Genomic DNA, 13149 nt, shown 5'->3' on the forward strand with positions numbered 1-13149 from the left:
TCTCAGCAAAGCGCCAGATCTCACATCTCCCCTTCGTACCCCGTCTCAAGCTGTCTGTGTTTTCTCCTATCTCAGTTCCGACCTGCCGTGGTATCGGCCTTCCCACCAGCCTCGTGTCCTCCGCGGAGCTGTTAAGTGGCCATCTGTGTGCCAATAAAAAAGAATTGAGCGAGAGGTGGTCAAGTTCAGGGAAAGCTAGGGAGTCTCCGGAGACCATCCAGGTTGGTACTGACTTATTATTAGATCTCTTTTGATACAGTCATTCAGCCTGCCAGGGACCTGCGCAGAGCAGGGTCCCCAGAGTATCTGTTAAGACTCCAGACATCCAGTGTCATCGGCTGAACAGCTACCCGATCCCAGTCCTTCCATTGTGATACAGCCTTGTATTGGACTTGGACCATAGCCTATAAGACTAATAAGTCTCATATATATATATATATATATATATATATATATATATATATATATATATATATATAGTGTATGTGTGTGTTATATAATGTACATATAATGTATATATACATACACATTATATACATTATATAACACACATATATACATATATATACATACATATATTCATTCTATCAGTTACTTCTTTAAAGAACCTTGACGAATACAGATTGTAGCGCCAGGAGTGGTTCTAGGGAAACCAAATTGTAAGGATGAATTTTTAAAGTACTGGAACAGGTTTTCCAATTTGCTGGCACCTACAGCTGCCAAAGACTCCCTGGCTAGCATGATGAACAACGAGAGCCCATGATTGGAAGTATCTGAAGGCCTTGTTATGGTGAGGAACACGAACTTTAGTGCCTCTGGACATAGAACTTTTGACAACGTGTGGAAGAGTAAGGAAGATGATGGTGCTGGCGAGTTAGGTCTAGAGTCTCGGACAAAGGAAAAGCTCAAGCTTGCTGCAAAGGTTCACCGGCTCTGGATGGACGCTAATGCTCTGCAGGATTCTGAAGTTCCCTGGGAGACAGTCTTCCCTACAGCAGTCATAGGGCCCACGTGGCTAAGAAGCAACCCAAGCTCTCATAATAAGATTGGCAGACCTGGAAGTTTGGGGATCCATGAGCCTAGCAAAATGGAGGCAGGACAGTATAGGCTTCTCATGACTTTCCTGCTGTTCTGGTGTAACGTGTGACCACGTGTACAATTCTACTTGACATTAGCATAAATCCAGCATGGCGTTGCTGAAATCCATCTTTGTCTTAGGAAAACAGGGACTGGTATGAATGTCCTCCTGCCCCTCCTGTGAGTGTCATAGCTCTTCAGAAACAGCTGTCTAAGGCTCCTCAGACATATCTGCTAGTTCTTTCAGAAGCTTCCGAGATAACTCACTCATGTTCAAAGACAAAGTCGTTTAAAGTAACTAGCTGTCCAGAAAACATTTTTTTGAAAAAATAAACATAGTTTTTGACTCCCTCTAAATGTGTCTATTAGAAAAATTCCTCTCCAAAGTGAAACAGCCAATTACAAAATTGTCTGCCACAAATATGTCAGGAGATCCATTTTTGTCTATTTGTACAAGCAGGTTTTGCAAACCAGTTAGAAAAAGACGTGCAAACCAAGAGAAATGAGTCAAGGAAATGAATGGGTGGTTTTCAGAGTCAGGAAACACAAAAGGCCAATGAGCATAGAAAATATGCTCCCTCTCTCATGATTAATGCAAAACAATAATGAGATTAAATCGGTAGATCATGCGATTAGCAAAAATTAAAGTGATGAAACCCAGTGCTGACAAAGATACGGGAAAAGCTTGCCTACGTGGCTGTTAAAATGTGTAAATTGCTGCAATATATTTGAGGGATATTTAATACCATACATCAAGAGCTGAAACACATGTGCATTCGCCTTTAGGGATTCGATCGCGTAACTCAAAAACATGCTATGGGCTGTTCCTTGCATGACTGCAGAGACACAGATTAAGACTTTACTGCTATTCGGCCATTAGAAAGAACAAAGCAGGGGCTTGTAGGGGATAACTCAGTCAGTAAAGGGCTTGCCTTGTAAGCAGGGGGACTTGAGTTCGATTCTCCAGCACTCACGGTGGCCCATGTTTCTAACCTCACTGTGGGGGAGGTGGAGACAAGAAGATTCCTGGGGCTCATTGGCTGGCCAGCCTAGCCTACTTGGTGAGCCCCAAGCCAACGAGAGGTTCTGTTTCAGAGAAGGTGGATAGCGCCTGAAGACTGGCAATTGAGGATGTCCTCTGGCCAGACCTGTGTTCCCACATGTTCACTCACCCCACACACATCCCTTCTCCCCTGACACAAAAGGATGAAGGACCCGACAAGCACTCTGAAGCGCTGACACCTGTGTCATGCCTTTCCCCAGGCAGGTGAGGCTGAGGGCAGTGTTCTGCTGCACACATCTCCAGTCTTGATTTTTCCTACGGGAACATGCATTTGTTTCATCATTTTGAAAAGAGCCAATTCCACGTCTATCACTGTCCTCACTGTCCAGGGAGGTCCTTCAAACTGTTCTACGAAGGACAAGGACTCTAGACAGGACCCAAGGGCTCCACCTTTCTCTTTTCCTCCTAATCTCTGCTACTGTGAATCTTCCAGGGATTCCAGGCTCCTAGTGTGGCTGGAAGCCCCTTCGTCGCCTTTGTACATGATTCACTGTTCTGGCAAAATGTTTTCCCTGAGTTTCTTGGCATAGCCTCAAACCGTGGATCCACCTCAACATCTACTTCCTGGCACTGGCCGTGTCATCTCCCACCCTGTGCTTGGGTCCTCACTGACGCTTAGCCTTTCCTTTCCCACATCCATGCCAGCTGTTTCCGTGGTCAGAACGAGAACAGAGCTGCGGGGCCCTTGCCATCTTTGCCCTGATGGTGCCCAACCCTGTCTTCTTGAGATCCAGGGCTTCTTTATTCTCCGCAAACCTACCAGACTCCAGGGTAGAAGGGAGTCAAGACAGGGAATCAGACAGGTGGCAGCCCCTCTTCCAGGGACTTCTAGTTCCAGAACGGTGTGGGACAGTGACGGATAGAGCGCTGAGTATTTAAACCACTATCCTGTCCAATGTCACGCTCCAGCACACCCTCGATTTTCCCCAAACACATTGAAGTCACTTAAAAGGAAGAGCGCAAAGAAAATGGATTGCCTGGCCAGTTTCCTCCTTCCCACTCCTAATGTGATTGTAATGTAGCCTTTGAAAAGCGAGGGTGTTCTGGTTCTGGTGGTTGGGAAACCTCGGGCACTGAGAGGAGGTAATTGGTAGGGACGTGATTGTTCCTTTTCAGTTGGGGGCTAGAAAACAGAGTCATTAGCAGCTATCTGAGCTCTGGGGAAAGTTATGCGTGTGTGCGTGTGTGTGTGTGTGTGTGTGTGTGTGTGTGCATGTACGCGCACACACACACACTGAGGAAAGCAGAATGCGAGAACAAGGAGGGACGATCTGCGTGCTTCAGGAAATGGTGATGATGAGTGTGGCGGGCGGTGTAGGGATGTGGAAGGTATCTGGGGTCTCCCCCCCCCCCACTAGCATCAAAATTGCAGTAACTACAGATTAAGTGATTCTGACCCCAGGAGACAAGGAGCACTGTTTCCAAGGGAACCACACGCCTCAATCACAGTCCCTGGAAGGGAGGGTGAGCCAGTATGAAGCAGCCTTTCCCTGTCCTGAGCAGCATCCCTGCCTGTGGATCCCTCAGCTCTGCTGTAGCTTGCTGAGGGGTCTGGGCCAGAATCTTCGCAGTCACATCCTGGCTGAGCTTGCACTAGCGGGGGAGGGGGGGACAGGAGGTCCTCTTGGTCCTTCAAGGAGAGGTAGGGTGCTGGAAAGCTTGATATCAGTCCGCCTCCCATATCTCTCAATACCCTTGGGATAGTTCTGAAGCTTCTCTGGGTATCCACCCACAAATCTGTATGAAGAAGCATTAGCGGGCTGGGGAGATGGTTAAGTTGGTAAAAAGCCTGCTGTGCAAATATGGGGACCTGGGGACCTCAGCATACCTTAAAAATAAAACAGAAAATACAACAAAAAGCCCTCTGCATGGCGGTCCACACTTGTAATCCCAGTGTTGTGGAGATGGAGATAGACAGGGGGCTATCTGAGGCTCACTCACCAGCCAGTCTAGCCCAAAAATGATGCTCCCTGGGTCTCAGTGACAGACCTTGTCTCAAGAAGGCTCCTGAGATTGACCCTCTGACTAGTGACTGCGTGCATGCACACACACACACACACACACACACACACACACACACACCACCACCACCACCACCAGTACTTACATGTGCAAATGCAGACACACACTAAAAATACACTGGGCAAAGCATGTCTATGAATTCACCAATTCTATGGCTTCTCTGAGACCCCTCACTCTCATGTGAGTCTATCCTTCTAGGTGCTGGTGACATCTGAGCAGGGCTGGGGACCCAGGGAAGCCATCATTCTTGCCATTCTGCTGCTCCCAGTGGTCCTGGCTGCACCTTGCGCATCAGCGGAGAACAGTCCCCTGCTCAGGATGACAGTGAGAGCCCATAGGCCCGCCATGCTCTCAGAAGCTTCTAGAAGGAGTAAGAAGGGGGAAGGAAATAGGGTTCTGAGTCTGACAGTGGGGATTGAGCTCAACTGCTGTCCACTGTCTCCTGCCTGTGAGTCAAGACAACCCAGGTGCCATTTCACTATCAAGGGGGGTACAGGAATAGTACAATGCATGGAGTCCTGTAGGCTGTTCGTGGGGTAGATGGCTAATTCCCCAAGTCTTGTGCTCTGCACAACTGATAGAGAATGTCTGGCACACTCATGTACCTAGCAAATAGGAGATTTCTTCTGAGAATAAGCACTCTGTGTGTGAGAGAACATGTTTGTGTGTGTGTGCACATGTGTGTAGTTGTATGGGGAGACCAGGTATTATCCCCACTCTCCAACATGTTTGTGTGTGCGCACATGTGTGCAGTTGTATGGGGTATTATCCTTGCTCTCCATCTTGTTTCAGTGTCTCACTGAATCTGGAATTTACTGACGGCCAGTGAGCCCCAGGGATCCTCTTATCTCCAGCATGTCCCACGGCTCCCTGGCACGTGCCATGTCTGACTTTGTATGCAGGCGCTAGAGACCTGAGCTCATGGCCTCTGTGCAAGTACTTGACTAACTGAACCATCACCCCAACTGCAAGTAAGCGTTTTTTATAGATTTTCCTGGGCAATGGTTCTCATCCCTCATGGAAGCTGAGTGTCACCAAGTGAGGTTTTTAAATAGTTGGGGTCTGGGTCAGGCCCTGAAATAGCCTGGCTTTGGACCTTCGTTTCAATATTGAAAATGCTCCACGCACTCTCCTCTCGGAGTTGAGGCCGCAGATCACAGCGCAGAGAGAGAAGGTGGCTGGAATGTGTGGGCAGTGAATGAGCATGGCTGTGTCCTAAGAAGGGTCCTCTTGGAACTTTGGCTAGTAACTGACCTAAGCGAGCATAAAAGAAAGTCATAGGCCATCAGAAAAAGAATAGGCAAGCAAGCACCAGAGTTCCACAGAGCTGGGGATTGTCCCTGTCAACCTCCACCAGAACAGAAAAAAAAAAAAAAACAAACCCCAAAAAACCATGTCATACAGTCTCTAGAAGGCTGTCACCTTGGTGGTAGGGCTGACTTAAGATTCTCTGGACCCATGCTTGAAAACATCTTGAAGGGACCCACTTAACAACTGAGGAATATGTGTATGGATTAAAAGGGAACAGTTTACAATGACTGGCATCCAAATGCACCCAAACATATTAGTTCTTGATTACCGACTTAAGAAATCACCACGAAGCTAGCAGGTCCAGGGAACACTGACTTCTGGTCTTACAGAAAGATTCCTGGGCACAGCCTTGCCCTGCTGGGCTGTCTGCTTCTAGTTTCAGGAGGTTGAAGTTGGGGGCATTTGTTTGCTGAGTTCTCAGCCAGCCACATCGTGGGATCATCTCCTAAGCTCAGTTTCAGTTTTTAATGCCCTAGCACCGAGATCCTCATTTCCTTGGTTACTGCCGGCCAAGGCTGTTCACAGCCCCTTGGGATCGCCTCCATTTCCTGTCACGGTGTCCCCTCCAGCTTCAAAGCACAAACGCTACATCAGTTCACTGCATATTGAAAAATCTCCTGACTTTCCTCCACAACACTTCTGTTTTTAATAAAGATTTATGTATATTATTCATGCATATGTGTGTGCACCTCTGTGAGTTTCTGTGCACTACCTGTGTCCAGATGCCCAAGGAGTCCAGAAGAGGGCACTGAGTTTCTTACATCTGAAGCTGCAGGTGACTGCGAGCTTCCATGCAGATGCTGGGAACCTAACCCGGGTCCTCTACAAGAGGAGCAAGAGCCCTGAACTGTTGAGCCGTCTCTCTGGCCCCAGACAGTTTTACTTTTAGAGACTGGTGTAATCATACTTTCTTGCCCCATATAACTTGCTCTAATCACTCTCCTTTAAGGCCAAATGATTAGCAAGCTTAATTATATTTGAAAAGTAGCCTTTACAAACTGAGAAGGTGATGCACTCCTTGAATCCCTGCACTTGAGAGGCAAAGGCAGATCTCTAGTTCTAGGCCAACCTGCTCTACGTAGTGAATTGCAGAACAGCCAGGGCTATATAGAGAAACCCTGTTTAAAAAATAAAAAATAAAGAAAAATAAAATAAAATAAAGAAATAGAAGTTCCTTTTCTATGTAAAGTAGTGTATAATCTGTGCTCAGATTAGCACCCAAATCTTTTCAGGGGCTGAGTCCCGTAAAGAAGCAGGAAAAGAGGGTCCATTCCAGCTGAAAGGTGGATGGATAGAAATGGACCAGGGATGACCGAAATGATGGAATTTGCAGACGGGGGATGCCAAAATACTTCTAGTGTGCGTAACGAGGAAGAATAAAACACGATCATGCTGAACAGAAAAAGTGAAGCTATAAAAAGAAAGTATAGACTTAAAAAATCTAGGATCTGAGATTAAAAATATTTCAGTTAAGACCAGCCCAGATTAGATAGTATGGTGAAGAAGAAGAGGGGTGGGGAGAAGGCTGTGACCTTGAAGAAATAACAGTAAAAACTGCAAATGGGAGATGAGGATTCAGTAAAACACACGGTGCTAGGTCACTTTAAGTCATAAGAGCCATAAGAAGAGGGAAAAATTTTCAACAAGTCATGCTTAAAATCTTTGCAACTTAGATGAAATTGTACCCGTGCAGATCTGAGAATCCCATGACCCCCACATTAGAAGAAAATAAAGAAAACCAGACCCAAGGAAAACAGTGTGGGACAGCAAGAACACTTTGACTGCCTTTGAGTTTGGTATCAGGGTAATTCAATGAGAAATGTGCCCTCTTCTGATTTCTGGGAGGGTTTTGGTTGAGCTGGTCTTATTTTCCCCATAGCCGCTTGGTAGGACTCAATAGCAGAGCAATGAAGCCTGGCGCTTTCTCGGCAGACAGGACCTCACATTCTTTCACGAACACAGGATGCCCCAGAGAACTATCTCTCCTCAGGTGATGCTTAAAAAATTTTTTTATTTTCTATTTTTAAAATTATGTGTAGTGTAGGGGTGTGTGTGTGTGTGTGTGTGTGTGTGTGTGTGTGTGTGTGTGTGTGTGTGTCCCTGTATGCAGTTTCACAGACACCAAAAGAGGGCATCAGATCTCTCGGAACCAGAGTTATAGGTGATTGTGAGCCACCTGCCTTGGGCGTTGGGAACCAAGCTTCTGTAGGAGCGGTATGCATTCCTATCCTCCTTGCCACCTCTCTGGAGCCTGGGATCATAGAGGACATTTGTCCATTTCACCTCACTTGTGGAAGGTATTCGCATAAAATCTCTTCATACTGTCCCATATTATCCTTTCCATGTCTAGAATTTGGGATGATTCTGCTCTGATAACTGATCTTGGCCGTGTTTCTGGTACCCTCTTCTTTCCCTAGTGTTGCTGGAGATGAGCAGTTTCATTGATCTCCCGAAAGAACCAACTTCTGCCTCCATCGACTTTTCCTATTGTTTTTCTGTCATTGGTTTCGTAGATTTCCACTTTAATACCTTTCCCCCCTCTGCCTACTTTTATTTGCTCTCCTTTTCCTGCTTTCTCAAAGTGGTAGCTTGAAGGTATTGATTTGAGCGTGCGCTCTTCCTCCGCTGTAAGTGTTTATTGCTGCATGCGTCCCCAAGCTGAGTAGCAGCAGCCCATGAATTCTGATATGCTATCAAATACTGTCAAACTCGCTTCTTATCCCAAATAGCCTATATTTTTGGAACAGTTTTGGATTTAAAGAAAAATTGAGTAGCGCAGAGTTTCCATAACCTGTCACCATTTGTCTTGCTGTTAACCCCTCACATGACACAGGCCACTACAATTAGCTCGCAGATAATATCGATGTGTTGTGGCCCACTGAAACCCACGATGATTTAGACTGTCTTGCTTTGTTCCAGTGTCCTTTTGCTGTGAGACCCCATTCAGGATGACACTCTTCACTCGGACGCCATGCTTTCGCATCACAGAGTGGTGGTTCTCAACCTGTGGATTGTGACCCCTTCGGGATCAAATAACCCTTCCACAGGGTTGCCCAGGACCATATGCATATCAGATATTTCTATCATGATTCATAACAGTAGCAAATTTACAGGTATGAAGTGGCAATGTGTAGCTGAACACATAAAAGAGGGTGAGGATGCAAGTTGAATAATCCCAAACTAACTCCAAAAGTTTCCAGTTATTATTCCTTATTATAAGTGGGAAAACTCACGGAACAGAAATGAGAAGTCCAACCTCAAGGTGTGCAATGTGGGAACAAGAGAGAGAGAGAACTGGGTGGGTTGGGCGTTTTCTCTGGGTACCCAAAAGGTCACGCCCCAACCTGGTCCAGCCTCTTAAAGGTCACTGGCAGAAGGAGGTGCCCCATCACCAGTGAAGAGTCACAGCGTTAGGAAGGTTGAGAACCTCTGTTATAGAGGAGAGCATGACAGTACCCAGCAGACATGGTGCTGGAAAAGTGGCTGAGAGTTCTACATTCAGATCTGCAGGCCACAGGAGGAAAGACACTGGGCCTGACTTGGGCTTCTAAAACCTCAAAGCCCACTCCCAGTGACCCACTTCCTCCAACAAGGCCACACCTCCTAATCCTTCTCAAGTAGTGCCAATCCCTGATGACTAAGCAGTCAAATATATGAGCCTGTGAGGGCTGTTCTTATTTAAACCACCACTGTGGTCTTGATTTTTTTTTTTCAGTTGGATTGAATATATCAGAGCATGCCCTGTGTTCTGTCAGAATTTACCTGCTATTCTTGGTGTCTGGTTTATTGGGGGGAAAGGCTACAGCTGCAAGTCTGTCATTAGCACATTGAATTGTACCCCTCACCAGATAAGTTGCAACTCTGACCCCCTAGGACCTTAGAAGGAAATAGGCCCTTTATTTTATTTTTTGAAATAGGCTCTCTTGTATTATAGGTTGGTTTCAAACACACTATGTAGCTGAAGATGATCTGGTTTTAAAGTTTTTTCTAAATGTTCATTTATTTATTGTGTGTGTGTGTTTATGTGTGTCTGGGTCTGTGGGTGTTTTGTCTGTATGTATTTATGTCCTCTGCAGGAGCAGCAAGTGTTCTTAATCACTGAGCCATCTCTGGAGATGATCTTGAACTTCAGATCTTCTTGTCTCTACCTCCTGAGTGTTGGGATTACAGGTGTGCCCTGCTGGGCCTGGTTTATGTGGTGCTAGGAATCAAACCAGCATGTCAAACACGCTAGGCAGGTCCTCCACCAACCAAGATACACCCCAGCCACAGCAACAGGGCCTTTGTGATGAACAAGTTAAAGGGCCACTGTGCTTCGGGTTGCTGGGCTGCGATCCAGTGCGCCCTTGTGGAAAGGGGAGCTTGGGCTACGGAAAACAGGGTGTTACCTTTTAGTTCTTAAATAAATACCTGAGGTAACTGATTGGTGAGGAGAGGCACAATATGAAACCCTGAGTGCAATTCCCAGAATTCATTGTTTCACATTCTCCAGTCCCAGGGAATGGCTGCATGTATACTGCTTACGTGGTGTGTGGCTGAGTTATCAGCCTGGACATCTTCTGAGGCTGAGCTGCTTTGGGTTCAGTAGAGAGAAGGTCCTGGGGTCCATGTCGTGACAACTGTGATCTTTGTCTTGTCACCAAGAAGAAAGAAGACAGCATGTGCACAACTCACACAGGACAGGCACATCCTACTTGGGGGACACAGAAGTCAAATCCTTCTCATCACCACGCCCAGCTGCAGACTGCCCCAAAGGTAACCCGAGGAGGTGCAGAATAATCTTTAACCCTGTGCACCAGTTGCTTCTTGTTTCCAAGATTCTGTCAGGTGACTTATACAACGAAAGAACTTAGTTAAGGAAAGGTTCTTCCGGCTCAGGTTTGAGGGTACAGTACCATGCACAGGAAGGTGTGGCCCGGGATCTGAGGCAGCTGGTCACCTTATATCTGCGGCCAGGAAGCTGAGAGAGATGAACACAGGTTCTCAGCCTTCCTGCCTCTCTTTTATTCACTCCAGGACACCAAGCTGGGAAATGGCAGGGCCTGTATTCAGGGTGGGTCTTCCCAGACTAGTCAACAAAAGCCCTCACAGAGGTCTGTTTCCTAGGTGACTCTGGATCCTGTCACATGACAGTCTATACAAACCATCACAGCCTGTGAGTGCCGCATTGGCTTGCTGTCTTTTCTAATTGGTGGTGATGACACTTTCTCTTTCTTACTCTACAGTGACCACCTGTAGCTGCACAGGAAGGTCGTGGGCCTACAGTATCATAGGACACCATCTTTTAATACACGGTGACTAAGTACTCCTTCTAGACTGGGCCCCCTCTCCTGAGAACTATGCAGGAGACCATCACACGCCAGCAGTACTATGTGTTATCTATCAGTCCATCTGCTTTAAAAAGTAAGAAAAAAGGGGGTCAGGTGGTGGAGATACACACCTTTAATCCCAGCACTCGGGAGGCAGAGGAAGGCGGATCTCTAAGTTTGAGGCCATCCTGGTCTACAGAGCTAGTTTCAGGACAGGCTCCAAAGTTACAGAGAAACCCTGTCTCAAAAAAAACAAAAACAAACAAACAAACAAAACCCAAAAAGTAAACCAAAAGAAACCTTACTTTTTGTTGAATTTGCTTTTGATTTCTTCTTTGACCAAAGTTAATTTAGAAATGTTATTTTATTTTTAAAATATTTGGAAATCAGCCCCCTCTCATGAGTGTTCATTTATCTGTGTGTGTTTGCACATGTGTGCGCAGGCACAGAGGCTGATGTCGGAGTCTTGCTCCATCACTCCCCACCTTCCATAGCAAGGCCGCAAGTCTCTCGCTGGAACCCAGGAGCTTGCAGATTCAGCTTGCCAGCTAGCCAGCTCACTTTGTTCTGGGGATCCCCTGCCTCCGCTCCCTGAACTCTGGGGCCACAGGAGAGCTGCCTGTGTGTGTGGACCCAAACACTAGTTCTTCTGCTTGCACAGAAAGCTCTTCCTGTATTGAGCCATCTCCCCAGACCCCTATCCATCTTTGCTCATTGACTTCTAGTAAGACTACATTGTGATTAAAAAAAAAAAAAAGAATATTTTGTGTGACTTGGGGCATGGTGGATCAACTGAAACCTGTTTGACGTCCCCAGAAGCTGCTTCTCTCAGTAAATATTTCTGTGTGCTTGAAGATAATTGTCCTTCTGCTATTATTTGATGATTGCTCTGTGTCATTTGGGTCAGCTTGATCGAGAAGCCTGCTCCAGTGTCCTGTGTACTGGATTTCTTGCCTGCTGTCATGGTTGTTTAGAGAGCTGTTTGTCTGTCCTGCTGGTAACTGCAGATTCCCCTATTTCTCCTTCTAATCTACCCATTCGTGTTCTTATCTTCTTTTATATTTTTATATTTATTGATTTATTTTTGACTTTTTGAAACAGGGTTTTTCTGTGTAACAGTTCTGGCTATCCTGGAACTCACTTTATAGACCAGGCTGACCTGGGACTCACAGAGATCCACCTGTCTCTGCCTCCCAAGTTCTGGAATTAAAGACTTGCACCACCACCTCCTGGTTTATAGTCTTATATTCTTGAGCTCTTGTTAAGGGTACAGTGGTTAGTGCTATTCTCCTCATTCATTGACAAGCCTCTTTTTTTTTGGAGAAAGTCTCATGTATCCCAGATGGCTTTGAACTTACATAGCCAAGAAACTGATCCCTTTGCCTCCTGATCCCCAATGCTGGGACTATAGGCACTCATCACATGCCCAGTACACATTGATGGGGACAGGCCTCAGGCATGCTACACCCCAGCTTCCCCTTTTCATTCTAAATTACCTTATCCCAGGCAATATCCTTGGCTCTGAACTCTGATTCCAAGGTTAAAATGGTTACTCTAGTTTTCTTTTATTTAATAGTATTACGGTGTAACCTTTTCACATTCTTTTACTTTTTTACATTTTTTTGTTAGGGTAGTGTACATATGGAGGTCAAAAGGAAACTTGGCAGGAGTTGGCCTTCTCTTTCTACTATGTTGATCCTGGGAATTGAACCCCTGTGGCAAGGCTTGGTGGCAAGCCTCTTAACCCACTGAGTCATGTCATTGACCCCAAACACAGAAATTTTTCATCTCAGGCTGTCATTTTCAACTCTAGATACTCAAGGTAGTTTCTTAAACATCTGTGTCTTTGGTTGGCTGTTGCCATCAATTCTAGTGCCTAGGAGTCAGAGGCAGGTAGATCGCTGTGAGTTTGAGACCAACCTGGTCTACATAGTGAGTTCCAGGCTAGCAACAGCTACATAGTGACAACCTGTCTCAAAAACCAAAGCAAGCAAATGAACAAAAATTTCTGTCTTTACTTAACTTTTTTTTTAACCTCTAGGGACATAGGAATGACAGTGGTTTGGATGTCCCTGCCAGCTGTGCTGACTGACTGCTCTCCACGGTATGGATTCTGGTTAAAAGGTAGACACTGTGACCGTTGCCTTGCCGAGTCTGGGTTTCTCTATATTCCTATAAATATTTCCCTTCCCCACCCCAATGATGATACAACTCAATTATATGGGAAGAGCTGACTCCTTTGAACCTTAAGTTTTGAAAATACTGGAGCAACTAAGAAAAACTAGAACAGAAAAAGCCAAACTAATAAGGGAAACAATGGCAAACAAACAAACAAACAAACAAAAAAACTCCATCAAAAACCAAAAA

The sequence above is a fragment of the Myodes glareolus genome, chromosome 18, assembly GCF_982192425.1.
Source record: "Myodes glareolus chromosome 18, mMyoGla1.1, whole genome shotgun sequence".
Taxonomy (NCBI): Eukaryota; Metazoa; Chordata; class Mammalia; order Rodentia; family Cricetidae; genus Myodes; species Myodes glareolus.